This window comes from Nomascus leucogenys, chromosome 20 (genome assembly GCF_006542625.1).
Source record: "Nomascus leucogenys isolate Asia chromosome 20, Asia_NLE_v1, whole genome shotgun sequence".
NCBI classification, from domain to species: Eukaryota; Metazoa; Chordata; class Mammalia; order Primates; family Hylobatidae; genus Nomascus; species Nomascus leucogenys.
The window spans coordinates 77,189,436-77,216,780 of record NC_044400.1 but is presented as its reverse complement, the minus strand read 5'-3'; the positions used below and the strand labels follow the sequence as shown (position 1 = coordinate 77,216,780).

Genomic DNA, 27,345 nt, shown 5'->3' with positions numbered 1-27,345 from the left:
AGTGCCGGGGTTTGAGACCAGCCTAGGCAACATAGTGAGACTCTGTCTTTAAAGCAAACAAACAAAGAAACAAACAAACAAAGAAATTTAATGATTGAAATTGAAACCTCAATTGTTGTGTTATATAGCAGATCAGATTGCCTTAAGACAGAATGATCCAGAGGACAGATCTGAAGATATTACCGAGAATGCAATGCAAAGTGACAAGAAAAGAGAAATAAGAGAGGTTTGAAGACATGCATGATAAAATATGAAAGTCTAACACTTGTCTAATTGAAGTTCCAGAAGATTAAAATAGAGAAAGCCGAGGAGAGGCAATATTTGAAGAGATGGTGCCTAAGAATTTTTCACAACTGTTCAAAGATGACAAATTTCAAATCTAGGAAAAACAAAGTATATCAAGCAGCATAAAGAAAAATAATCTACCTATAATAATTTCAGATGAAATAAGAATACATCAAGAGAAATCAAGAAGCAACAAAAACAGAAAAGATACTCTACAAAAAATAAAAGTGACCATATTTCATCAATTCCAAGATATGTATTTTCCCACAATTTAACACATTTGAAACTGGGATTAATCTTATCATTGATGGAGTCTTACAATTATAATTGGCAGTTTTTTATTTCTTACTGTTAATAAAATAATGATGGATTGCATATTCAGTGGTATCTTATGAACATTTATGAATGAAATATGGTAAACTGGCCACAGAATTGTCAACAGCAACAATAGAAACCCAAAGACAGAGAACTAATATGTTCAAGATGCTGAGAGAAAACGAAGAGTTGAGATTTCTGTGCCTATCCATGAGGAAAATTGGACAAATTATATGAAAAAAATTTTGTTTTCAGGTCTTGGGCAACAAACAGAGCACAATAGTAATCTCTGAGAGAAGAAACGCAAATAAGGTGAACTCTATGATGACGTGGCACTTTCTCAACTGTAATGTAAGAAGAGGAACTGAAGCAGAGCATGGTGATTTTGCTGAGCTGAGGAGAGGTAGAAGGCAGAGAAAGCCAAGGAAGCTGGGATTTGAGAGGTAGAGTATCAGACAAGAGGGAGCCATGCACATAAAGAGCCCTAAAACTCTACATTTGGGTCCTCTTGAGTCTCTGAATGAATACTAAGCCAAACATATAACAGATGAAACTTTTTGCATTTAGGCAAAGACAAGCTACAAGGGAGCTGAAAATTGAATAACTACTGGATCTCTCACAAGGCTGGGAGACATTTGAGTTCTAATCAGTCAGAGTGGAAAGATCTTGCTGAATTCCCTTGGCATTCAGTAGAGGGCCCAGAATGGTCATGACTTAGGTAAAGGGCTGATCAAGCGCTCATGTAAAAGCAACCCTAGGACCGAACCTAACAAAAATTAAAACTAAACTGCAAAGGCATCAAACTGATCTGCAGGTAAATTAAGTGTTGGACAGAAGAAAGCCAAGCATTCTTTAAAGGAAGAAAACAAAACTAAACACTCAACAGCATAATGCTCACAATGTCCAGCTTCCGTGAAAGATTATTAGACAAATGAAACATGAAAATGTGAACTTTTTCAAATTATTATTTGATGATAGTAGTTTGAAACTGGACTTTAGTAGCACTGAGATGTCTACAAAACTCCTCAAATATTAGGAAATTAAGCAAAACACTTTTAAATAATACATGGATCAAGGAAGAAATCAAAAGAATGATTGAAAAGAGGAGAAATATAATAACATATTTAAGAGTGAATGATAATATGTATTGTGCATATAAAATTAGTGGTCTAATTTGTATGCTAAAAACGTAGATGTTAAAACTAAAAACCTGGACAAAAGCCACAGATACCGATTACCCCTCCCTCCACCCCTTGGCAACCACCATTCTACACTGTACCTATGAATTTGACTACTCTAGGAAAGCTTCATATCAATGGAATCATAAAATATTTGTCCTTTGTAACTGGCTTATCTCACTTAGCGTAATGTAATTCATGTCATAGCATGTGTTTTACACATGTTTCTGTGAGAAAAGAAATTGAGGTTAAAGCATTTATTGTTTGAGATGACAATTGAGATTTTGATTCCTGTAGGATTTGATTTATTTTACCATAAAAAATATGGTAAAATGTCTATGTTAGTCACTGAAAATATGGAAGTAAACTGTATAACTTTAAGACAGTAGGGGAAAAAGAAATAGGAAAAAAAGCTCGATCAATCCAAAAGGAGAAGGAAAAGAGGGAGAAATGGAAGTAAAGAAAAAGCAAGACAAGTAAAAATACAAAATCAGATGAGTAGAAAGAACTCCAAAAATATCTGTAATTATAGTCTGTTTAGGTGAATATGCTGGCTTATTATCAGGTTGGATAAAAATACAGAACCCAATTGTATGCTCTTTTCAAGAGATGTACCCAAAGCATGAGGAGGACACAGAAAGGTTGAAAGTCAAAGGATGGAAAAAGGCACGTGAAGTAAAAGACAGCTGCAGCAGTTCTGAATATTGGACAAAATCATTAGATTAAGATTAGATTAAGTAATAATTAGGATAAAGAGGTTTGCTACCAAATAATAAATTCACCATGAAGAGATCCCAATTCTAGAACTTCATGCATGATGTTGTATAGGAAACAAAAATACATAAAACAAAGATTGAGAGAACTGAAAGGATAAATTGACAAATTCACTCTTTAGTGGAGCATTTTAACATATCACTTAAATTTTTTTATTGTGGTAAAATATACATAACATAAAATCTGCCATTTTAACCATTTTTAAATGGTTATAAGTTCAGTGATATTAAGTACATTCACATTGTTGTGCAGCCATCACCACTACCTATCTCCTTAACTTTTAAGTCATCCGAAACAGAAACTCTCTACCCATTAAACACTGACTCCCATTACCCCTCTCTCCACCCCTTGGCAAGCAGGATGTTAGATTGTATCTATGAATTTGACTACTCTAGGAACCTCATATCAATGGAACCATAAAATATTGGTTCTTTGTAACTGGCTTATGCCACTTAGCATAATGTAATCCATGTTATAGTATGTGTCAAAATGTCTTCCTTTTTAAGGGTGAATAACATTCCGTTGCAGGTACATGCCACATCCTATTACCCATTCATCTGTTGATGGACACCTGGGTTGCCTCCACCTTTTGGCTGTTGTGACTAATGCTGCTATGAACATGAGTGTGCAAATATTTGTTCAAGTCCCTGCTTTCACTTCTTTTAGGTATACCCAGAAGTGGAACTGCAGAATTGTATGTTAATTTTATGCTTTTTTTTTTTTTTTGAGAAAGAGCCATGTTGCTTTCCACAGTGACTTAACCATTTTGGATCCCTATCAACGGCATATGAGGGTTCTAATTCCTCCATATGCTCATCAACACTTCCTATTTTTTGTTTTTGTTTTTTAAACAATAATGGCCATTGCATCAGTCTGTTTGGGCTGCTATAACAAAAACGCTATAGACTGGGTGATTTATAAGCCATAGAAATTTATTGCTCACAGTTCTGGAGGCTGGAAAGTGCAAGATTAACTCACCAGCAAATTCTGTGTCTGGTGAGGGTTTGTTCTTTGCTTCATAGATGGTGCCTTCTGGCATCGTCTTTACATGGCAGAATGAGCAAACAGACTCCTTTGGGCCTCTTATTAATCTCATTCATGAAGGTCCCACCTCAATACTTAATCACCTCCCACAGGGCCCCACCTCTTAATACTATCACATTGGAGATTCTGCTTCAACATGTAAACTTTGGGAGGACACATTCAAATCATAGCAGCCATCCTAATGGGTGTGATGTTTCAACATACCTCTTTCATTGACAGGCCAAAGAGTAAAAAAGAAAAATTGGTAAGAATAGAAAAGATTTGAACAACACAATTAATGTTCTTAATTTAAGGGGCACACACAGAATCCTCTGCCTCTCATATAAAGAACGCATAATTTTAAGAATGATACCATTTACAATAGTGAAATAAAATTTACTGAAAATAAATCTATTGACATATATGCAAGACCTTTGCATGGAAAATTATACTTCCATATAGAAAGATGTTTAAGAAGACCTACATAAATAGGAGGATTCATAAGTGGGGGAACTCAGTCTTATAAGATGTCATGCCTCTCCAAATTGTGTGATGGGTTCAATGCAATTCCAATCAAAATCCCAACAGGGTTCTTTGCAAAAGTTGCCAAGCTAGTTCCAAATTTTATATAAAAGAGAAAAGAACTAAGAATAGCTTAATTGCTCTGAAGAAGATGAACAAGTTGGGGGAACTTACTGTGACAGATATCAAGACTTGCTATAATGCTAAAGTAATTGTGCCAGTGTGATATTAGCATGGAAATAGACGAATGGAATAAAATAAGCAGGCCGTGCATTCATGGAAGCTTAATATATGTCACAGGTTGAACTGAGAAAGGATGGAGTTCTAAATAAGCAATGCCAGGACAACTAGTTAGGCAACTGGTCATTGCCATGAGAGAAAAAATAAATAGACTCTCTAGGTCCCATTGTACATAAAACGCAATTCCAGAAGCATTTATTCTCAAAACAAGCAGTAAAACTTGAAGACATTTAAAAGGGAATATGGTAGAATATTTTTATTGCCTCAAGAAAAGGAAGCATTTCTTTAACAAAACACAAAAAGCTCACATCACAAAGGAAAATATTGACTATATTATTATCATTATTATTTTAGAGACAAAGTCTCACTCTGTTGCCAAGGCTAGAGTGCAGTGGGGTGACCATAACTCATTGCAGCCTTGAACTCCTAGGCACAAGTGATCCTCCAGCCTCAGCCTCCCAGGTAGCTGGGACTACAGTCACGCACCACCATACGTGGCTACCTTTTTAATTTTTGTATAGAAATGGGTCTCATTATGTTTCCCAGGCTGGTCTCAAACTCCTGTCCTCAACTGATCTGCCTGCCTCAGCCTTCCAAAGTGCTGGGATTACAGGTGTGAGCCTGTGAGCCACTGTGCCTGGCCCTACTATATTATAGTGAACATTTCTATACACCCAAAGGAAACTACAATAATCTGAAAAGACAAGCCCTTAAAAGAATATATGTGCAAGGGGCCAGGCGCAGTGGCTCATGCCTGTAATCTCAGAACTTTGGGAGGCTGAGGTAGGTGGATCACCTGAGGTCAGGAGTTTGAGACCAGCCTGGCCAACATGGTGAAACCCTGTCTCTACTAAAAATACAAAAATTATCTGGGCGTGGTGGTGGGCACCTGTAATCCCAGCTGAGGCAGGAGAATCGCTTGAACCTGGGAGGCGGAGGTTGCAGTGAGCCAAGATCATGTCATTGCACTCCAGCCTGGGCAACAAGAGCAAAACTCCATCCCAAAAAAAAAAAAAAAAAAAGAATAAATGCAAAACATGTACCTACCTTACCATCACCAGGTTGGCAAAAATTTAACATTCAGCCAATACTATACATTGGCAAATATGTGAAATAACTGGTTTCTTATAGATTGTTGGCTGATGCCTTTAATTGGGTGGATTGAACAACAAAAATTCACTTCTCACAGTTCTAGAGGGTGAAGTCCGAGATCAGAGTGTTAGCGTGGTCAGGTTCTGGTGAGGGCCCCTGTTTTGGCTTGTAGATGGCCGCCTTCTGGCTGTATTCCCCACATGATAAAGAGAGGGATCATCTCTCTCCTGTCTCTTCTTATAAGGGCACTAATCCCATTTGTGAGGACTCCATCCTCATGACCTAATTATCTCCCAAAGACTCCATCTCCAGATACCATTAGATTAAGGATTAGAGATTCCACATACGAAGTTTAGGGGGACACAAAAACTCAGTCCTTAGTAGTTGGATAAGAAATTGGCATATACATTTTAGAAAACATAGCATCTTGTAAAGTTGACGATATTCATGCCCATGATTTAGCAATTCCATCTCTATAACATATACTCCAGAATAATGTTTCTCAATCAGGGGTGACTTTGCCCTCTGGAAGGCACTGTCTGGAGACACTTTTTTTTGTCGCATTTTGAGGGAAGGATGCAATTGATAGCTCTTAAGTAGAAGCCAGGAATACTGCTATGCATTGTACAATGCACAGGACAGCCTGCCTTTATAAATAATTATCCTGCCCAAAGGTCGATAGTTTTGCAGTTGAATATCTCTGCTCTAGAAATATCTTATGCATGTGCATCAGAAGATAAGAATGCAGGGGTCCACAGTGGCACTGTGTAAAATGAATAAAACTCATCTCCATTCCCAGTTCAGCCGCAGATATCAAAATCGATTTTAAAACTTGATATTAATTAAAAAGTAAAATGTGGAAGAAGACGTATGATACCATGTATATGAAACTGGGAAAAGATAAACACATGCTTGAAGATAATGGTTACCAAATGGGGAGAGGCTTGTGGGATATGGCTAATACTCTATGTGTTAAGTTGAATGGTGGGTCCATCTATGCTTGTTTATTATTTTCTCTTCGTCGAATATAGTAAAAACTTGAAGTCATGTCCCAGATAGTACAGATATCACAATTCAACAATTAGTGATTGGATCCTGTTCTCTGACCAGCCCCTGTTTTCAAAAGGGATAATCAGAACTTCTCACTGTCTGGAGGGGCGGTGAATTATAGATGGGACTATGATCATTCAAAGCTTTCTTGGGTCATTCCAGGACCACTTGCACATGGTATAATTCCACTGCCTTTTGTGTGTGTGTGTGTGTGTGTGTGTGTTTGTGTGTATGTGTGTACACGTGCCTTTCCTTAGAGGCAGTATATGAATGCAAATGAAATCCTCTTATTGTACTTTAGAGAACATATATGTGTTATATATATGATATTTGGCATTCTTACAACATTTCATACTAAAAACATTTTTAAAATAATAGAAAACTTCTTTACTTAAAGGTATTTTATAAGGTCATATTTGCCAGCCAAACCACTTTTAAATTTTTTTGTACTGCAAATAAGCACTGTGTAATAACTGTCCGGTGGAACTAAGTTTTCTTGTACTCTCAAGAAAATCTTGGAAGCTGCATAATGAGTCTATGTGTCCTGGAGACTTTCTACCAAGAATAAAACTCAGAAGCTATTTTAAAAAAGCGAGACACATATTTAACTATATAAAAAGTTTGTTGTTGTGTGGTAATGCCATGAAGTCAAGAGATGAATGCTGGATCTGGAAAAGGTGCTTGAACGTTGGCGACAGGCAAACGGGTAATTGTTATGCTGAGAGCTGTAAAAGTGGACAAGACAAAACGTCCCAACTAAAAATGGGCAAAGGATAGAGAATAGACAATCCTCAAAAGTGCAAATCAAATCTAAAAGAGCAAATCATATATATATGTTATATATATAATGTGTATATATATATGTGTATATATATATACACATATATATATATGTATATATATATAAAACCAGGTGCTCAAATCCACCAATGGACAGAGAAACGCAAATTAAAATAACAAGGACACATCATTGTGCACCCATCAGAGTGACAACATTTACACATGCTGCAGCGTGGGTTGAGGTTGGCAATGCAGGAAATACATTGAAGCAGAAGGGTGTGTGTTAGAATCTTGAGAAGGTAATCTGCCTATTTTTTTTTTTTTTTTGAGATGAAATTTCGCTCTTGTTGCCCAGGCTGGAGTGCAATGGCGCGATCTTCACTCACTGCAACCTCTGCCTCCCGGGTTCAAGCCATTCTCCCGCCTCAGCCTTCCAAGTAGCTGGGATTATAGGCACCCGCCACCATGCCTGGCTAATTTTTTTTTTTTTTTGTACTTTTAGTAGAGACTGGGTTTCACCATATTGGCCAGGCTGGTCTCGAACTCCTGACCTCAGGTGATCCACCTGCCTCAACCTCCCAAAGTGCTGAGATTACAGGCATGAGCCACCATGCCTGGCCCCTGTTTTTATTTTATTTTTTTCAAAAAGGAGGATTTTGAATGGTCCCAACACAAAGAAATGATAAACATCTGAGATGATGGCTATGCTAATTGCCCTGAGCTGATCACTGCACATTATATGTATCAGAAAATCACTATGTACCTCCTGAATATGGACAATTACTATTTGCTAATTTAAAAATGTAAATTAAAAAGTTTAGACCTTCTTGGCCAAGCACGGTGGCTCACACCTGTAATCCCAGCGCTTTGGGAGGCCAAGGCGGGTGGGTCACTTGAGGTCAGGAGTTCAAGGTCAGCCTGGCTAACATGGCGAAACCCCGTCTCTACTAAAAATAGAAAAGTTAGCTGGGGGTGGTGGTGTGTGCTTGTAATCCCAGGTACTTAGGAGGCCGAGGCATGAGAATCGCCTGAACCTGCGAGGTGGAGGTTGCAGTGAGCTGAGATTGCACTCCAGCCTGGGTGACAGAGCAAGACTCTGTCTCAAACAAAAAACAAACAAACAAACAGACAAAAGTTTAGACCTTCCAACCAGCCATTCCACTCCTGGGAATCCATCCCACAGAAATAAAAGTAGTCCTGCTATCTGAGGGTTTGTGGAAGAATATTTAGTGCCCATGGCTGTTGGTTGGTAATGACAAAGGGACATTAACCCATAGGAAAAGGCTCTATGAACTGTGGGATGGCCTCAGCCTGTCAGTCTAGAGATTTCCCCAGATGCTAGCAGGAATTTGCACGAGGTGTTGATGAGTGTGAAAAGTGAGAAGCAGAAAATGTGATTATCATGAATTCGTTTTGTAAAACAATGACCCCAACGCCCCATATGTATGTATGTATATATGAATGTGGTTATTTATTCTTATGGAGAAAAATATAAAAAATATGAAATAAAACAAGCTAGGTTGTTGACATGAGCTATTTGGTGGGGGATATGATATGGGAGGGAGAGGAGGAAGTATCCATAATAAAAACATCATGCATAAAATAAGCTCATTCCTGGAAAATTACACACATGTATCTGCTCATGTGCAGAAGCATGAAGGGAGGGTCACCTGAGTGTTCGCGGGATTACCCTTGGCTAGCAAGATTCAAGGTGACCTTTGGTTTCTTCTTTATATCTGCCTCTACTGTTTGAATTCTTTACAATGGCATGTATTATTCATGGAAACAGAAAGAGCCCACAGAAAGCTGTTTTCATTGAAAGGTAGAAAAGAAAGAAGAATGCCCAGGCCTAGGGACCCTGTCGCTGGCCAGGCTCTCCTTGTGCTGGTCTGTGATGGAGAACTTGGAGACTCAGCCTGCCTCACAGCCCTCATGGCTGATACACCCTGGTTTTTTTTTTTTTTTTTTTTTTTTTGAGACGGAGTCTTGCTCTGTCACTCAGGCTGGAGTACAATGGCATGATCTCGGCTCACTGCAACCTCCACCTCCCGGGTTCAAGCAATTCTCCTGCCTCACTTCCCAAGTAGCTGGGACTATAGGCATGTGGCAGCATGCCCAACTAATTTTTTTTTTTTTTTTGTAGAGATGGGGTTTCGCCATGTTGGCCAGGCTGGTCTCAAACTCCTGACTTCAGGTGATCCACCTGCCTCGGCCTCCCAAAATGTTGGGATTACAGGTGGGAGTCACCTTGGCCAGACCTACCCTCTTCCTGGAGGAAAATCTCACAGGCCCCTGGTCCCATCTCCCTGCCCCAGGCAGGAGCCCTATGCCGTGCAAAAGCCTAGATCAGCTACCTCCATATTCACCAAAAGATGGACAGTGCTCATCATAGTCTTTTAAATTTTTTTTTTTTTTTTGAGACGGAGTCTCACTCTGTTGCCCAGGCTGGAGTGCAGTGGCGCAATCTTGGCTCACTGCAAGCTCTGCCTCCCGGGTTCACGCCATTCTCCTGCCTCAGCCTCTCCTAGTAGCTGGGACTACAGGTGCCTGCCACCACGCCCGGCTAATTTTTTGTATTTTTAGTAGAGACGGGGTTTCACCATGGTCTCGATCTCCTGACCTCGTGATCCGCCCGCCTCGGCCTCCCAAAGTGCTGGGATTACAGGCTTGAGCCTCCACGCCCGGCATCTTTTAAAATTTTTGAGATAGTTATAGATTCACATGCAGTTGTAAGAAATAATACAGAGAGAGCCCATATCCATCCCCCTTCATTCAGACATCTCTGGTTTAACATGAACTTGTGCGTGCATGTTTAGTGCTATGTCTTTTATCACATGTAGGTTTGTGTGCCCAGCACTGCAGTCAAGATACAGAACAGCTTAAAACAAAGAAGCCTCAGCTACCCTTTTTTAGCCACAGCCATTTCTCTCTTCCCTTCCCAAAGTCCTGGCAACCACGGATCTGTTTTCTGTCTCTATAATTTTGCCATTTTGATAAAGTTATATAAATGGAATCATACTGTCTTTTTCACTCGGCATAATTCTCATCCCTGTCTTTTTGGAATTGAAAGTGAACTGATGGAGAATATGAACTTTGTGTGGCTTTCCGATACTTTTTGTCTGAGTGAACATGGCCAAGTTACCTATGCTCCCTCTGTCTCCTCTGGAACATTGAACTAGCGCAGGGATGGAAGGAGGGAAGATTTTCTGCCATGAATGCTGGCAGTGTTCCCAACTGAGCACATTCGATGTGCCAAACTCTGTTTTAGGTGCGCCATGAGTGTCATCTCCTGAAACAACTTAACTAGCCTATGAAATAGGTTCTGTTCCTTTCAGTACTCAGATGAGGGAGCGGGGCCTCCAGGTGATGCAGGGAGCGAGTGGTGGAAGCAGGATTCCAGTCCCAGACTGCCTGGCAGGCGTGGGGTGTGGCACCATCTCTATTTGATAGAGAGAAGTCTGAGGCTCAGAGAGGTGAAGGAACTTGTCCTAGGGACACAGCTAACTTATGCTGAGCCAACGACAAAGCCTGGTACTCCCTGTTCCTTCCCCAGCACTGGCTTTCCTGGGTCCCTCTGCCTCAGGGGCTTGCCTGGAGCTTTCCCAGAAGCACAGAAGTGGGTCCCTGCCGCATAGGAGATGAAAGGAGGGGAGTAGATATTGTGAGCTGGGCTGACTGGTGTGAATCCTGGCTCTACCACTTTCCAGCTGGGTAAACTTTGGCAAGTTACTGAACCTTCACATCCCTCAATTTCTTTTTTTTCTTTCTTTTATTTGAGACAGTCTTGCTCTGTCGCCCAGGCTAGAGTGCAATGGCACGGTCTCGGCTCACTGCAACCTCTGCCTTCCGGGTTCAAGCAATTCTCCTGCCTCAGACTCCCGTGTAGCTGGGACTACAGGTGCGCGCCATCACCCCCGGCTAATTTTTGTATTTTTAGTAGAGACAGGGTTTCACCATGTTGGCCAGGCTGGTCTTGGACTCCTGACCTCAAGTGATCCACCTGCCTTGGCCTCCCAGAATGCTGGGATTACCGGCATGAGCCACCATGCCCGACCTACATCCCTCAATTTCTAAGGGTAGGGTGGGGATTAAAATGAGTTAACATCTATGGAGCTCAGCCCAGTACCTGGCACACAGTATGTGCTCCGTCAACGTTATTGTTATTAACAATATGAGTTTTTATTTACCCCTGGAGCCAGGCTGTCTGGGCTCTAGCCCTGGCTCTACCGGTTGTGTGATCTTAAGCGAACTCTCCAACTAGGGCTATTGTGAGGATTAAGACTTGGAGGCCAGCCAGAGTGGCTCACGTCTGTAATCCCAGCTTTACTTTGGGAGACTGAGGTGGGCGGATCATTTGAGCCCAGGAGTTTGAGACCAGCTTGGGCAGCATGGCGAAACCCTGTCTCTACAAAAAATTAGCCAGGTGTAGTGGTGCACACCTGTAGTCCCAGCTACTTGGGAGGCTGAGGTGGGAGAATCACCTGAGCCCGGGAAGTTGAGGCTGCAGTGAGCTGTGATCCTGCCACTGCACTCCAGCCAGGGTGACAGAGACCCTGTCTCAAACAAACAAATAACAACACAAACGAAAAACCCACAATGAACTTGGAAAGTATTTAAGTCAGTGCTTGCTGCAGCTCAAGCTTGGCCATGTTTGCTCTCAGTGTCATTGCCATCCTCCCTCTTGCCCCGGAAGCACAGCCCACTGCCCAGAAGGCAGGACTTACAAGGGGGATCAGTTTCAACCACCCAGTGGAGGGGAGAGTAACGCTACTTAAAGAGTCCTGGCCTGTCCTTCTGGGACCGTGGCTCAAACTGCCCTGGCTCTTGCCCTTGACCTCCCTCATCTGGATCAGTTCAAAAGCCTCTAGTGTCCACCTTCCCGTCAGCCTCCATGCAAAGGCTGCACCAGCTTCAGTGGTGCAGTGTCCTGTTCAAAATTCACAAATCAGCAGATGTTCCAGTGTGGCCTTCAGGGCTCCCCATGATCTGACCTTGCCAGACTCTCCAACCTTGTCTGCCCTCTCGGGGACGCAGGTGGGAAATTCATGGCATGGTCCTCATGCTTCCAGCCCTTTGCACATGCTGGGCCCTCTGCATGGCTTCTGCTCTCATTGTCTGACTGCAGCTCAAGGGTTTTCTCCTCTAGAAAGCCTCTCTGGACTCCCTAGGCAGTCCTAACTCTGCGATTTTTTATTTTTTTTATTTTTATTTTTTGCCACGGTCTCACTCTGTTGCCCCTATTGGAGTACAGTCGCATGATCATATCTCACTGCAGCGTTGAACTCCTGGCCTGGCCTCAAGTGAATTTCCCACCTCAACTCCTTCCAAATAGCTAAGAGTACAGGCACTTACCACCACATCTGGCTAATTAATTGTAATTTTTTTTGTAGAGACAAGGTCTCGCTATGCTGCTCAGGCTGGCTTGAACTCCCGGTTTGAAGGGATCCTTCTGCCTCAGCCTCCCAAAGCACTAAGATTATAGACATGAGATACTGCACCTGGCCCCTTCCTCTGCACTTTTATAGCCCAGGGCTACCCCATCATAACGATCCATGTGCCCTTCTGTCTCTCCCACTGGCCCATGAGCCCTTGGGGGCAGAAACAGCTGTTTCCCTGCTGTGTTCCTGGTGCCTAGGCAGAGTGCCAGCACAGTAGATGTGCACCGGTTTTGGTGGGATCTTCCACAGGGCTGGTGAGGTCAGGCTGCTCTTCCACACATGCTCACAGGCCTCCTTTAATCCTGCCACTCTCGCCCTGCGTCGAGAACCCCCAATGGCTTCCTTTCAACTGGAAGGTCAAATCCAAACTCTGGGCCTTCATGCTGCTGTTCACCGGCCCTGGGACTTTGTTTCCCTTCCTCTTCTTCTAGCTAGCTAATACTCAAGCTAACCTCCTCAAGGAAGACTCTCCGCCCCTCAGACCAAGCCAAGCTCCATGTTACATGGTCTCCTACCACCTTCTCTTCCTCCTTTAGAATGATCACAGCTGTAGATAAATAACTGTATAATTCGTAATAACTAAAGGTATGTCCACATCCTGGAAACTGTGATATGGGAACTCATTTGGAAAAAGAGTCTTTGCAGGTCTGATTAAGTTAGAGAGCTTGAGAAGAGACCCTCATGGGTTATCTGGGTGTGTCCTCCATCCAATGACAAGTGTCCTTATAAGAGACACTCAGACAAAGAGGAGGAAGCCATGTGAATATGGAGGCAGAGACTGCAGTGATGCGGCCACAAGCCAAGGAACTCCTGGAGCCACCAGGAGCTGGAAGAGGCCAAGAAGGATCCTCTCCTAGAGCCTCTAGGGGAAGCACAGCCCTGCCGACACCCTGACTGTGGACTCCGGCCAGGCATAACTGTGAGAAAATAAATGTCTGTTGTTTCAGGCCTCCCGGTCTGTGATACTGTATTAGGGCAGCCCAGGAAACAAACCCAGAGTCACATATACTGACTCACTGAATCCCCACCCAAACTTATGCAGTTATTATGATTATAAGATTAATCTTACAGATAAGAAAACTAAAGGTTCACTTACTTGCCTAAGGTCACCACGGCTACCTGGCAAAGCTGGAATTTAATCCCAGCAGCCCAGCCCCGCAGTGGTGGTGGTGACCACACTCTACTCTGCAAGAGCAGCAGGAACTGAAGTTTCTTTTCAGCATCTTTGCAATGGCCATCCCATCACAGGTGTTGGGTGCTCACAGCCTCCCAGAGAGGAGCCCCTCTGATGAGAATGTTTGTCTTTACAGGGAGCTGAAACCTGCCTCCCTACCACTTCCAGGTGTGAGCTCAGGGCACATGGGGCGGGGAGAGCAGCTTTGGCTTCGGAAGACTCGTGGCTTCCACGCTGCTTGCTGTGAGTGAGCCCCTGGGCCCCAGCCTCTCGTCCCTAATAGGGAGATCTTGGTGGTACCTGGCCCCCTGCCTCGTAGGTCATCCTGAGGGTTATGTAGTGACCACGTGGTGGCAGTGGGGGTGGATTCTCTGTGAAGGTAAGTACAGACCCTTCCAAGGCCTGGGAGAACCTGAGCTCTGGGTTCATGTGGTCATGTGTTTGGAAATATTTTCCAAAAGCGAGATATTTGAGCTGTAACTGGCTAAGCTGGCTGCCAGGGTTTCCGAGACAGGGTTCCACAGACTGAAGAGCTTTAACAACAGAAACTTATTTTTCACAGTTCAGGAAGCTTCAAGTCTGAGATCAAGGTGTTAGTTTCCTCCAAGTCCCCTCTCCAGCTTATAGATGGTCATCTTCTCACTGAGTCTCCACAGGGGCTTCCTTCTGTGTCTTAATCTCTTCTTATAAGGAAACGAGGCATATTGCATTAGGTCCCACCCTAAAGACCTCATTTAAGCTCAGTGACCTCTTTAAAGGTCCTATCTCCTAATACAGTCACATTCTGGGCTCCTGGGGGTTAGTGCTTCAGCACTCAAGTTCCAGAGGACACAATCCAACCCATAACACCCTCTGTCTCTTTCCCTATGCCGCCCTCATCATGCTTCCTCCCACTTGGGAGCTGCTAGGGAGGCCAAGGGCATTTTGGGGATGTAGCTGAAAGGGGATTGAGTTGGGGATGCCTTGGCTCGGGTTTAGTGGGGTGTGTTTATGTAGGTCTGAGTCAGTCTGTGTGGGTCGAGCTGTTGCTTCCTGAACAGGCTAATGGCTCCCAGGAGTGCCCTCCTTGCCATGGCACTGGCAATGTGTGCTATGGTGCCTGGCACCAGGAGTCTATGGGCAGAGGAAGAGACATAAGGGTTGAAAATGTAATTCTTCCAACAGGAGAGGTCTAGATTTGCAGATCCTCAGAGTCAAAAGGCAACTGGAGGTGTCGCATAGCCCAGGACTGCTCAGCAGGAGTCACATGGGGCATTTTGTAAAATACTGATTCCTGGACCCTGCTACTCTGAGGTTTCAATTCAGTGGGATGTGGAGGAGCCTGGGCATCTGCATTTCTCCTATGCCTCTCCAGGTGACGGGCACCAGCACTGAGGTTTAGGAGGTGTTAGTCGAGTCATGTTCTGGTTTGCAATTGTTCACTTGCTTTTCATCATGAAAATTAATAAAATCCCAATAAGAAACCTGGAAGAAATAGAATTCTTCCAAGTATTAGCATTCATTTATGAAAGAATGATAGACCTTTCTCCAAATTTGAAAACAATCTCAAAAAACTACATGACATTACCAGTAATGAGTTATGAGGCTGACAAGGTTTTCGAACCAACATTAAAATTTGTTCCCATCATTATAGGAGTACTCTGAATTATCTATTTTCTCCACAGGAAAAATATTATAAAATCATTGGCTTCCAAAGAGGTAATCAAAAATGACGAAGAAGCAAAAAATGTAAAAAAAAAGATATGATAAAGGTGGATGTCAGGTATCCAATTAATACAATTTTATATTAGTTTTATAATGTTTTTGCAATGTTTTTGATATTTGTCGACTTAAAATATTTTAAAATTTGTTGTGATTTGTTATTATTCTAAATGAGTTTTCATTTTTGTACCAAGTCTTGTACTGGGGTGTTTAAATTATTCTTCCTAAGGGGGATTGTAGAGGCTCCAGGTTTTACAAAACCTGATCTACTAACCACTAGTTACCTGTTTAAAGTTATTCTTTTTCTTTTCCTCACTAATGGAACCCTGACTTCGTTTCAGGCAGCAATGTGCCTTCAATTAAAAAAAAATCCTTGGCTGGGCGTGGTAGCTCATGCCTGTAATTCCAGCATTTTGGGAGGCCAAGGCGGGTGGATCACCTGAGGTCTGGAGTTCAAGACCAGCTTGGCCAACATGGCAAAACTCCGTCTCTAGTAAAAATACAAAAATTAGCTGGGTGTGGTGGTGTGGGCCTGTAATCCCAGCTACTTGAGAGACTGAGGCAGGAGAATCACTCGAACCTGGGAGGCGGAGGTTGCAATGAGCCGAGATCGCGCCATTGCACTCCAAACTGGGCACCAGAGCAAGACACCATCTTAAAAAATAATAATAACAATCCTAGCCTCCTCTGAAGCCAGGGCTGGCCATGAGACACCGTCCCAGCCAATGAGATAAAACAGAGCTCTCTGGGGAGAGTTTTCAGGAAAGTGGTGAAGTGGAGCTGACCTAGTGTGGGTATGCCTTTTGTTCTTCCCCTTCTAGACTGGAATAGTGATGAGATGTCTGGGAACAGGCAGCCAACTTGCCACATAGAAGACATTTTGAAAAAGAAAATTACATTCTGAGGGTGAAGGAGTGAGAGAGGATAAAGTGAGGAACAGCTTGCCTTTGGATTTCTTGTTAAGAGAGAATAAAAATCTGTTTAAGCCGCTGTCTACTTGTGATCCCGATTACTCACAGCCAGACATAACCCTTAACCTATACGCATGTATCAAAGTACCACCAGCTGGGCTTTTTAAACAACAGAAATGTACTGTCTCACTTCTGTAAGCCGGAAGTCTGAGATCAGGTGTCAGCTGGTCCACGCTCCCTATGAAGCCCTGGGGAAGGATCTGTCCCAGGCCCCTCTCATGGCTTCCGGGGGTTTGCTCCCATCTTTGGCATTTCCTTGGCTAGCTGATGCCTTGACCCGATCTCTACCTTCATGTTCACACAGCATGCTCCCCTTGCTTGTGTCTCTGTATCCAATTTCCCCCTTTTATAAGGATAGAAGGCAGATTGGATTAGGGATCCAACCTACTCCATTGTGACCTCATCTTAGCTAATTACATCTACAACGACCCTATTTCCAAGTAAGGTCATATTCTGAGGTCCTGGGAGTGAGCACTTCAACATAGGAGTTTTTTTTTTTTTTTTTTTGGGTGGGGGGAACACAATTCATCTCATAATATTCATCTCATAATACGTGGGCATTGTCCCTGATTGTCCCTCCCTCCCTCCTGTCCACGTCCAAGCCATGAGCATGTCCTGCCAATTCTGCACCCAGATTGCTCTGATGCGCTGATACTTCACTGTATCAGCGTGGAGGAGGCCCCCACACTGCCTCCTTGTCCGCACTCTTGACTACTTCAGCCCATGCCCCAAGGGCAGCCAGGGCATCTGCTAAAGATAGTCTCACATTTACTCACAAACTTCCTAGTTCCTCCTGATCCCCTGAACCTTAGAGGTCCGCACTTCCTCCTCTTCTGAAGTTAGGCATGGCCATGTGACCTGCTCTGGCCAATGAAACGTGAGCAGAAGTGATGAGAGTCCCTTCCGGGCGGAAGCCTTCAAAGCCAGCATAATTGTCACCTTTCGTTCACACTGCTGCACCATGTGGGTGCTCGGCTGGGAGACAGCCCCAGCAGCTTGGGCACCCAACCACTCTGATGAACAGAGCCCCACTGACAGAGGCAGGATGTATGATGTGGGCAAGACACACCAGGGAGATTTGGGTTTGGTTGTTACTGTGGCTAACATAGCTTATCCTGACTGATGCACTTTAAAAAGTATCAATCTGACAATGGTCCATGGGACCACCTTCCAGGTGAGACAGTCTCCAAACTCTCGCCAGCCTGCAAGACCTTGCAAGCCCTGCCCCTTTGTGCCCCCGCCCCCCATCTTCCACATGCTCCCTCTCACCATTCTGTGGCCCAGATACTTTCATCAGATTCTCAAACATGTCCCGTTCACCGCAGTCAGGGTGTTCCCCCCATGCTGCTCCCTTTGGTGGGTGCTCTTCCCTGGCTTCTCCTTGCTAGAAAGTAAGCTCTAGTGGGCAGTCGCTTTCTCTCTGCTGTTCACTGTGGTGTCCCCACATCTTAGTGACTACCTGGCACACAGCAGGTGCTCAATAAATATTTGTCTAATGACACTGAATGAATGAGTGTTTGCCCAGCTGAGTCCTGCCCCTCCCGTCTCAGCTCGACAGCACATCTTTCATTTGGCTATGACCTGGTGATGTGGCTTTGCTGGGGGCAGTCTGGACTGGTAGGGGGAGGCTCCCTAGGCTGGCATCCGCCCAGCTCTGCCGCTTGCTGGCTCTGCCGCCTTTAGCGTGCGCTTTTACCTCTGACCTTCAGACCTCTCATCCGTACAGAGGGGGACATGGATTTCCGGGGTCGCTGCGTCTTCCTGACCACTGACGGCCAGGACGGCCCCAGCCCCGCTTTACCTGCAAGCCCCGCTCCAGGCTCGAGCCCCCGAGGGCAGGGATAGCTTCCCGGGGCCCGAGCCTTGACCAGAGCCTGAAAGCTCCTGCCGGGGGTTGCTCCGACTCAGCGAGGCGCCAGGGTGCCCGGCGCGGCTGGGGGCGCTCAGCACCGGGACCCCAGCCCTACCCCGGCCGCGGGCTGGCCCAGTGCGCACGCTCCGGCAGCTCAGCGCCCCCTCCCGCGGTGGCAGGAGCGCTCCCGGCGTCTGCCCGGGGCGGGGGCGGGGGCGGGGCGGGGCGGGCGCCGCGCCCTCCTGCCTGACTGGCAGGAAGATAGACCAATCGGAGGAGCTCCCCGGGGGAGGGGCGGGGCCGTGCCTGAGCCGGGTGCCGGCGGCCGAGGGAGCTGCAGCCACCAGCGTGCGGCACGCGCCGGCCGCCTGCCCCGATCGCGGCTACCAGTGCCGCGGCCTCTCGACTCCCGCCACGCCGAGCCCCGGGCGCGACTGCCGTCCTCCTCAATTGCTTTTTACGATTTTTTTGTGCATGCATTCATTTTCTGTTCCGTTTTGTCCTTTTTAAGGCGGTGGCGGCGGCGACAGCGGCGTAAGCTCGCAGCGGGGAGGGGGCGGCCGGAGGATGCGGCGCGGGGCTGCGCTCGCTACGCCCGCTGCTACTGCCCGGCTCGGGCCTGAGCGCCGAGCAGGTGGGTACAGGTTCGCCGGGGGGCGGGAGGCGCGCGCTGGCCAGAGGGAACCCGTGGACCCGGCGACGGAGGGGCGGACCCGGCGGCGAGGGACGCGGCGACCGGTGCCGCCCTGCCCCATCGTCCATCTCCCCCTCCCCCGGCTACCGCGCCCCCTCTGGGTCCCCCTTCCACTCTCGCATTCCACCTCAGTGGTCCCCCACCCTTCTATACCCATCCCCCACTCCTCGTCAGACCCCCTTGCAAAATCTCCCAGCCGCTGCGTCGCTTCCCCCAACACCCCTCCCGGTCCCGCCCCCAGCCCCCAGCTCTCCTTCACGCCACCCCTATTTCCACTCCTCTCCGGATTCCGCCCCCAAGCCAAGGAGCGGGAGGGGGACCCACCCGGTGCCTGCTGGAGTGGCGCGGGGGGTGTGGCCGGCCGGTCCCCTCCGTGTCTTCCTCAGGGTAGGTCGCAGTCCCCCAGATCCCCGCCCAGGTGGCAAAGAAGATGGAGCTGGGGGCCGCGCCCCGGCGGCTGGGGGCCCGAAGGCGAGGCCGCCCAGCCCGCACCCCACCCCACGCACGGCACACGCCGCCGCGGCCCCTTCCACGCACACCCTCGCGCTGCTCCGCCCACGTGGGCGCCGGGGAGGAGGCTGGAGAGATGGGAAGAAAGGCTGGCACCCACCCTCTTGCCGGGCCGGCGCGCCCTGGGCGCACTGGCCTCCGGAGATGGCGCGCAAGGATTGACTCCCGTGGTGCCAGACACCTTGCCGGGCGCCCTGCGTCGGGGCCAGCGGCCTCGCTGGCCTGCGTCAGTGCGCTGCGGCCTCGCCTCCCAGCCCCTCGGTTCTTCGCTCCATCCCCCCTGCTGTGGGCTCCTGAGGATCCGGCCTCGGCAGCCCAGAAAGAGGCTGCTTACGAGGCTGGCGCTTCTTTTCGCCTTAGAAGCATCTCGCTCCCACACACCCCAGCTCGCCGGTCTCCTGAAGGCTGGGGCAGCCTCGGCTCTCCGCCAGCCTCTGCCCGGCTCTCTGAGCTCCAGCGATACTGTATCTAACCGCCAGCCCTCCTCCGCCGCCCGCCCCATCTGCGCACACTCGCAGGCACGCTGTCCTTGGCCTTTGCCAGTGCTGTGCTCTCTCTCGAATGCCCTAACTTCAGCTGGCCAGCTCCTTGTAGACTAAGGTCAGGGAGATCCCCTTGCCCCTCCTGAGCTTTCCTGGACCGTGGAGCTGCTGTCCCAGGATGCTGTTACCGTCTGATGGCCTCTGCCTTCCAGAGCAGAGGAGGAGGTGGGGAGGAGGGCAGGGCAGCCTCAGCCCCTCTCCCCGGGCTCCACCCACAGTGAATGTTGGGCATAGAGGGGCCATTCCCCCTAAGTCAGAGCAACCTGCTGGTGTGGAGGGCGAGGCCATGGGAGGAGCTGGCCCTTCCTCTAGCACCCTGGGCTGGTGGGTGGTGGCTCCAGCAGCTGGGATGGGCAAGGAGGAGGGACACATTCGGGGATGGAGTGGGGGAATTAGGATCCTTTCCTAGCAGGGCATTGTCACCCTCCTGGAGACCTGCGGCTCTGCAGAGACTGATGTTGTAGCGCACAGTGGAGGCTTGTGGCTTGTTGCAAGATTTTTGTTGCTGTTGAGGTGTGTACCGGTCTGTAATGCTGAACATCTCCACTCTGGAGTCTGGGGTAATTCTTACCTGTAGTCTTTTTGCAGTAAGCAGCTCCCAAAGGATCACAGTGTGGACCCAATGCATGAGATGACCGGCATTTTCCTCCTTCACAAACCACCCATGACTCCCACTGCCCCCACGACCTCACCAGTTCCTCACATCCTGGCTTCCCTGGCCTATCTCTCCCCTCTTCCTGCCACGATGTCTCAGCCACGCCTGCTGCCTCTGTGTTGTGTATACATGTCTTCACACTTGGGTTTTTCCCCCACATGCTTTTTTATTTTTCCCCTGTCTGAAACAGTGCTCCCCTCTCTTGAGTATCTGGAGAACGATTCATGATTAAGCCCAGCTCTTAGGTTCCATCATTGTGATTTTCCCAGACTCTGCCGGAAAGATTGTGTGGTTCTCTCATTTGTGTTCTCAGAACTTTTTATACACATACAGTGTGATATTTGTTTGTGTAGTTTTTCCTTAAGCAGATCTTGCCCACTAGAGACTGGGGACACGGGACACAGTGAGGTGGCCTGAGAGATGGTCCCACTTTGGTGGGGGCTCTGTTTTCCTGGGGAGGTGACCACACAGACACTGCCCGTGCTGTCAGAGAGCCATGTGCAAGGAGATAGGGGGACAGGTCCCCCCTTGGCCCAGCCAGGAAGGCTGCACAAGGAAGTGGCAGGACCGTGGCCCCACTCTCTTGGTGTGTAAGGGTGGATTGGGCTGTGGGACAAGTGGCAGAGGGAACAATTTCTAATGCATAAGCCAGCAGCGATTGCCACTGCAGGCTATGGCTATCTGTTTAACTCCTTGAGGGTGGGACCTTGCCTGTCTTCAGGCTCTGAGCCAGACTGCCAGGGTTCCCATTCAGGCCCTGCCTCACTTAGCTGTGATTGGGCAAGTGCCTCCCTGCTGGGCTTCCTAACTAAATGAGGGCTTCCCTTGGGGAGTCTGAGGATGCCCGCAGTGTGTCCCAGTTCTCCTGGGTCACTCCTGCCCCCATAGTGGCGATGGGATCAACCTGCAGGGCTTCTGAAGTTGGACCCGCCTGTAGTTTATCCCTTATCATTGTGTGATCTTGGGTAAGAGGAATAACCTCTCTGAGCCTCCATTTCCTGTATAAAAGGGGGCAGTGGTATTTCTTTGGCTAGGTTGGTGTGGGGATCAGAGGTGTGGTCCCTGAACGAAGGTAGCAGCTTTATGAGGGGTGATGATGGTGAAGAAGCTATGAGAATATTTATTCATTTAGCCTTGTCACAGAGCGAACTCCCACACCCACATTTGGGGTCCTTCTTTAGCTAACGATGAAACTAATGATCAGAGCAGCAGCCACCGTTGTGGTGGGCTGAGCGGTATGAGGGACCAGGCTAGGTCAGTGGAACTGTCTTGAGGACCAGCTCCCACCCTACTGACAGTGTGACATTGGGCAAGTCACTTAGCCCCTGTACTCACTTCCTTTGTCTGGATAAGGGGAATGAGGGCCACATAAGGAAATATCATCACTTAACCTCCCGCTCCTGCCTCGGGTTATCTCATCTTTGCTGCACGGCAGCACACAGGGTGAGGTCTACGTGAACACCGGAGAGGGAGGCGAGTCTCAGGACACTGGGGGACTCAGAAGTGGGGCTCCCTGACTCCAGGCCTCAGATGTTGCCCCACGGAGCACACTGACCCTTGTAATGGAAAATGACCTTCCAACAGGGATGGCATGAGAATAAATCAGAAAGCCTTCTCGGTGCTTTTTTTTTTTTTTTTTTTTTTTTTGACAGAGTTTCTTTCTTGTTGCCCAGGCTGGAGTGTAGTGGCACAATCTCGGCTCACTGCAACATCCGCCTCCTGGGTTCAAGTGATTCTCCTGCCTCAGCCTCCCAAGTATCTGGGATTACAGGCACCTGCCACCATGCCTGGCTAATTTTTTTGTATTTTTAGTAGAGACGGGGTTTCACTATGTTAACCAGGCTGGTCTCAAACTCCTGACCTCACCTCAGGTGATTTGCCTGCCTCAGCCTCCCAAAGTGCTGGGATTGCAGGCCTAAGCCACCGCACCTGGCCCCTTCTCGGTGCTTTTAACGGAAGCACGTCGCCATCATGTGCATAGTGACCACTGGTGTTGCTGTAAGCGCAGGCTCAGACAGTGACCCCAGGGCTGGCCACTGGTGGAACCACAGCATCCTGACTCTAGCCATGGATGCCTTCAGAAAGTGTTTTCTTTGCTCATTCTTTTCTGAGGCCAGGTGGACAGTGCAGGGGCCATGGATCAGCAGGGAGGGGCAGGGACAGGGAAGGGGCTCTGGGGGCCTCATGCTGTGAAGGGCTGAGTTACGAACCCCTCCCGCAGGAGGTGGGAAGCAGGAGCGCTTGCAGGGAGTGGCCACAGAGGTCACTATTAGATGCAAAAATAATCGCGGTTTTTGCCATTACTTTTGCACCAACCTCATACTGTAAAGTAGAGGAGAAAGGGCCCATGGTGAAAGCACCTAGGGGCAGCTCAGAGTGTGGGAGGGGCAGCTCCCCAGTGGGGCCGGGGGCTCCCTCCTGCCTTTGATGTTAGTATTGGTTTTCAGAACTGAAACCCGAAATCTTATGCCTTTCATAAGTCTGTAGAGGTGAATTGACAGAAAGGCTGTTTTTCTTCATTATAACAGTTAACATGTGTGAATGGCACTTAGCGAGTGCCAGGATCTATGCCAGGGGCTTTTGTAAATAAAGTTTTATTAGAACACAGCCACGCCCATTTGTGTATGTATGGTCTGTGGCTGCATTTGTGCCAGACTGGCAGAACTGAGCAGCTGGGGGAGACATCTGTGAAGCCAAAGACATCTACTCCCTGGCCTTTTCCAGGAGGAGTTTGCCTCCCGCTGGTCTGTGCTGTCCCTGGTCTGACTGAACCCATTCAGTCCCAGAGGGAGGCGCGCACCTGCCTTTCTATTTTATAGATGCACACAGAGGGGCTCTGAAGCTCGCCAGGGATTATAAAGCGAGTATGTTCCAGAGCAGAGATTTGAAGCCAAGAAGCCCATATTCTTTTTTTGGGGGTGGGGGGACAGGAGCAGGGAGATGTATATTTTTATTAGCTTCTAATTTAATTTTACCATGTTCAGAGAATGTGGTATGTATGATATCTATTTTCAAAAATTTGTTGACAATTCCTTGATAGCCTAGCGCCTGATCATTTTTTAAAATATTTTTTCATCATGGTTAATATACTAAATATATTAAAATATTTAATCATGGTAAATATATTAACCATTTCTAAGTGTGCAATTCAGTGGCATGAGTACATCCACACTGCTGAGCAACCAGTGCTACTGTCCACCTCTAGAACTCTCTATCATCCTCACCTGCAGCCCACATTCTTCACTGATGCCCTGTGCTGTCTTTTGGGAGTTTTGTGGAATAAAACAAATGTTAATGGCATCATAATTTAGCATTAGCAGAGAAGGCTTTGACATCAGACTTGGGTTTGAGCACCGGCTCTGCCATTTACCGGCTAATCTTGTGCTATTGTCTGCAGCCCCCTGAACCCTCTGCAACTCAGGTTCCTCATTTGGGAAATGGGGATCACTCCAGTCTGGTCCCTGCACATCCCTCGGTTGTGAGGATGAGATTAAAGAACAGGGGTGAAAGGCCTGGTCTAGCATCACGCCGTGGACAGCAGCTGCATTGGCGGGTCCCTTTGGTGGGCACCACCACCCACTTGTGTTAGGTCAGCCCGTTCCCCTCTGTGTGATCTGAGGTGGCCCCTTTATCCTTTCCAGGGCCCGCAAGCATCCTCAGGACCCACTGCACATCCTAAAACTCCCAACTGGCCTGGGAGGACCCGGGTACAGGCTGCCTGCTCTCCTGTCTCCCACTGTGGCTTAGACTGGCTGAAGGGCCACTTTAAGGAATGAAAGGGGTTCTGTGTGCACCAGCCAGGGACTGCCAGCGGGTGCTCATTGTGGCAGAAATACCCTTATGCCTGCCAGGTCAGAAGGAGGCGCTGGCTCGGTGTGCTGGCCTCTGAGCTTCTCCCTTGGCTGCATTTTGAGTCAGGAGCCTGGACTGGCCCTGGGTCCCTCCTCAGCGCTGGAGGGGGTGGGACACATCACTACGGGGTTTCCTTCCGTGAGGACTCTGAGAAGTTGACAGTGGAGGCAAGGAGTGAGCTGGTAAGTAGCTTTCCACTATCTTTTACCCTTGGAGATTCTGTCTCCTGTCTTCTCCCACCCTATCCTGTTGCATCTGGTGGCTGGTCACCCCTCTCTGCTTGTTCTGACATGGGGCTGTATTGAATGAGATCATAACCTGTGTCTTCCATTGAAGCAATTCTTTTTCCCCTTCTTTTTCTTAAAAAAATTGAGGTGAAATTCATTTACTCTAAATTAACCATTTTCAATTATACAATTCAGTGGCATTTACTACATTCACAATGTTGTGCATCTGTCACCTCAATCTAGCTGCAAAACATTTTCCTCACTCCTGAGCAAACCCTGTGCCCATGGGCAGTCACTCCTCACTTCCCCTCTCCCAGCCCCGGCACCCATCCATCTGCCCTCTGTCTCCTTGGATTTGCCTATTCTGGATATTTCATAGACGTAGAACCAGATCGTATGTGGCTTTTTGTGGCTGGCTTCTTTCACTTTGCCTGATATGTTCAAGGTTCACCTGTGTTGTAGCGAGTGTCAGTGCTGCCTTCTTCTTTATGGCTGAGTAGTATTCCATGGTGTGTATATAACACAATGGTCCGTTCATCTATAGATGGACATTGGGGTTGTTCTCACCTTTGTGGCTGGTATTGGAAGCAGTGCTCAGGGTGTTAACATTTTCTTCCCAGGGCTTTGGCTGCCCAGGTCCTGTTCTGCAGGCTCTTCCGCCCTCTCCTCCCCTGCTCACTAATGCATCAGTTCAGCCTCTCATGATCAGCACTGTGCTGGGGGCCCCCAGCCTTGACTTCTCCTTGAAGCCTGCAGAATGGTTGTTGGCTTCTTATTTTCCAAGCAAGAGCGTGGGAGCGCCCCGAGGCAGGAGGGACGATGCAGGGGCCAGCTGAGTGCCCCAGAGAGGCAGCTGGCACAGCGCAGGGAGCCCTGGCCCCCTTTCTTTCGGTTGCAGAAACATGCTGGATTCTTGCTGCTCAGAGCGCTTGTGTGAGCTGCTTGCTGCCTGGAATGTTCATCCCTGCCCTGGCCCAGACTGGCTTCTTTTCATCCCTCATGTCTGTATTAGTCAGGGTTCTCTAGAGAGACAGAACTAATTGGATATATGTGTATATGAAAGGGAGTTTATTAAGGAGAATTGACTCACCAATCACAAGGTAAAGTCTTACGATGGGCTGTCTGCAAGTTGAGGAGCAAAGAAACCAGTGGTGGATCAATCTGAATCCCAAAACCTCAAAAGTACAGAAGCCAACAGCACAGCTTTCAGCCTGTGGCCAAAGGCCCGAGAGCCCCTGGCAAACCACTGGTTTAGGTCCAAGAGTCCAAAAGCTGAAGAACTTGCAGTCTGATGTCCAAGGGCAGGAAGCACCCAGCATGGGAGAAAGATGGGGCCGGAAGACTCAGCAAGTCTGCTCTTCCATCTTCTCCTGCCTGCTTTATTCTAGCCACCTTGGCAGTTGATTAAATGGTGCCCACCCAGATTGAGGATGGGTCTGTCTCTCCCAGTCCACTGACTCAAATGTTAATCTCTTTTGGGAACACCCTCACAGACACACCCAGGAACAATACTTTGCATCCTTCAACCCAATCAAGTTGACACTCAATATTAACCATCACAATGTCTCAGCCTAAATTTCTTCTCCTTGGGGAGGTCTTTGACCGTCCCGGATAGCGGCTGTGCCCCGGTCCCCATCAGTACCCTGTTTGCTTTTGAGAATCATCATGATCTGAAATGATTTTATTTTCATTTCACCTCCCCAGAAGCTAGAATCAAGCACTATGAGGGCAGGAACCCTGCCTATGGGGTTTCCCCTCCTCTGTCAGCCTTGGGCATTGGCACAGAACAGGTGTGCAATAAGTAATCACTGTTATTGACTTAATTTCCGAACTCCACCCTGCTAGCTCTGTGATCGAGTGCTCCTTCCTTCGTCTTTCTGAGCTTCACTTCCTTCTTTTGTGAAATAAAGAGAATGTCCCTATCTCTTGGGGTTGGTTTTGGATGTAGACCAAAACCAAAACAGGCTCAGTGGCGTCTGCGTGCAGTGGGTGTTTGTCAGCCGGCGCTGCTGCTGGTGTTACTTGTGGAAGTCATGGTCATCGTGATTGTGAATGAGTTTCCTAATGCCAGGTGACTCATACGCTTGTCCTGAGGCCGCCAGTGGACCTCCTGGAGCTCAGCTGTCCCATTCCGGTAGCCACTCACTGGTAGGGGCTATTGAGCACTGCGGTGTGGCTCCTGTGGACTGAGATGGACTGTGAGTGAAAAATACACCCTGGCCAGGCACGGTGGCTCACGCCTGTAATCCCAGCACTTTGGGAGGCTGAGGAGGGTGGATCACCTGAGGTCAGGAGTTCAAGACCAGCCTGACCAACCAACATGGTGAAACCCCATCTCTACTGAAAATACAAAAATTAGCTGGGCATGGTGGCACACGCCTGTAATCCCAGCTACTCGGGAGGCTGAGGCAGGAGAATGGCTCAAACCCGGGAGGCAGAGGTTGTAGTGAGCCAAGATTGCGCCATTGCA

At 47.6% G+C, this 27,345-nt stretch overlaps 1 protein-coding gene and 1 long non-coding RNA gene across 4 annotated transcripts in view; one reads left to right on the top strand and one right to left on the bottom strand.

Annotated features, from left to right (window-relative positions):
- LOC101177356 overlaps positions 1-18,551 on the bottom strand; it is a 37,494-nt gene extending 18,943 nt beyond the window's left edge. The window contains exon 1 of the long non-coding RNA XR_004027287.1: positions 18,345-18,551. This is a non-coding gene — a long non-coding RNA (uncharacterized LOC101177356). The remainder of the gene's footprint in view (positions 1-18,344) is intronic.
- Positions 18,552-18,691: 140 nt separating this feature from the next.
- Positions 18,692-27,345, top strand: part of JAKMIP1 (janus kinase and microtubule interacting protein 1) — a 178,349-nt gene continuing 169,695 nt past the window's right edge. For 2 of the 3 annotated variants that reach the window (XM_030801077.1, XM_030801078.1), the window contains exon 1: positions 18,692-19,029. The gene's annotated coding sequence lies outside the window, so the exon portion shown is untranslated. Of the gene's footprint in view, positions 19,030-24,700; positions 24,831-27,345 lie in introns of those variants that run through there. The other variant, XM_030801079.1, reaches the window with a different exon arrangement.